The sequence below is a fragment of the Grampus griseus genome (genome assembly GCF_964374135.1).
Source record: "Grampus griseus genome assembly, chromosome: 1".
In the NCBI taxonomy this organism is placed as follows: domain Eukaryota; kingdom Metazoa; phylum Chordata; class Mammalia; order Artiodactyla; family Delphinidae; genus Grampus; species Grampus griseus.
In genome coordinates this window covers 77,270,193-77,271,864 of record NC_139017.1, presented here as the reverse complement: position 1 = coordinate 77,271,864, position 1,672 = coordinate 77,270,193, and positions in this window count along the sequence as shown.

Here is a 1,672-nt window from a genome sequence, read left to right as displayed (position 1 = left end):
TTAAAGTCCCCCACTGTTATTGTGTTACTGTCGATTTCCTCTTTATAACTGTTAGCAGTTGCCTTATGTATTGAGGTGCTCCTATTTTGGGTGAATACATAATTGTTATAATTTCTTCTTGGATTGATTCCTTGATCATTTTGTAGTGCTTTTCCTTGTCTCTTGTAACAGTCTTTATTTTCAAGTCTACTTTATCTGATATAAGTATTGCTACTCCAGTTTTTTTTTTATTTCTATTTACATGGAATATCTCTTTCCATCCCTTCATTTTCCGTATGTATCTGTCCTTAGGTCAGAAGTGGGTCTTTTGTAGGCAGCATATATATGGGTCTTGTTTTTGTATCCATTCAGTGAGCCTGTGTCTTTTGGATGGAGCATTTAATCCATTCATGTTTAAGGTAATTATCGATATGTATGTTCCTATTACCATGTTCTTAATTGTTATGGGCTTATTTTTATAGGTCCTTTTCTTGTCTTGTGGTTCCCACTTAGAGAAGTTCCTTTAGCATTTGTTGTAGAGCTGGTTTGGTGGTGCTGAATTCTCTTAACTTTTGCTTGTCTGTAAAGCTTTTGATTTTCCATCGAATCTGAATGTGATCCTTGCCAGGTAGAGTAATCTTGGTTGTAGGTTCTTCCCTTTCATCACTTTAAATATATCATGCCACTCCCTTCTGGCTTGTAGAGTTTCTGCTAAGAAATCAGCTGTTAACCTTATGGGAGTTCCCTTGTATGCTATTTGTTGTTTTTCCCTTGTTGCTTTCAATAATTTTTCTTTGTCTTTAATTTTGTCAATTTGATTACTATGTGTCTTGGTGTGTTTCTCCTTGGATTTTTCCTGCCTGGGACTCTCTGTCCTTCCTGGACTTGGGTGGCTATTTCCTTTTCCATGTTAGGGAAGTTTTCGACTATAATCTCTTCAAATATTTTCTCGGGTCCTTTCTCTCTCTCTTCTCCTTGTGGAATCCCTATAACGTGAATGTTGTTATGTTTAATGTTTTCCCAGAGGTCTCTTAGGCTGTCTTCATTTCTCTTCATTCTTATTTTTTATTCTGTTCCATGGCAGTGAATTCCACCATTCTGTCTTCCCGGTCACTTATCCGTTCCTCTGCTTCAGTTATTCTGGTATTGATTCCTTCTAGTGTATTTTTCATTTCAGTTGTTGTATTGTTCATCTCTGTTTGTTTGTTCTTTAATTCTTCTAGGTGCTTGTTAAACATTTCTTGCATCTTGTTCATCTTTGCCTCCATTCATTTTCCGAGGTCCTGGATCATCTTCACTATCATTATTCCCAATTCTTTTTCTGGAAGGTTGCCTATCTCCAATTCATTTAATTGTTTTTCTGGGGTTTTATCTTGTTCCTTCATCTGGTACATAGCCCTCTGCCTTTTCATCTTGTTTATCTTTCTGTGAATGTGGTTTTTGTTCCACACGCTGCAGGACTGTAGTTCTTCTTGCTTCTGTTGTCTGCCCTCTGGTGGATGAGGCTATCTAAGAGGCTTGTGCAAGTTTCCTCATGGGAGGGACTGGTGGTGGATAGAGCTGGGTGTTGCTCTGTTGCGCAGAGCTCAGTACAACTTTAATCTGCTTGTCTGCTGATGGATGGGGCTGTGTTCCCTCCCTGTTTGTTGTTTGGCCTGTGGCGACCCAACACTGGAGCCTACCCAGCTCTTTG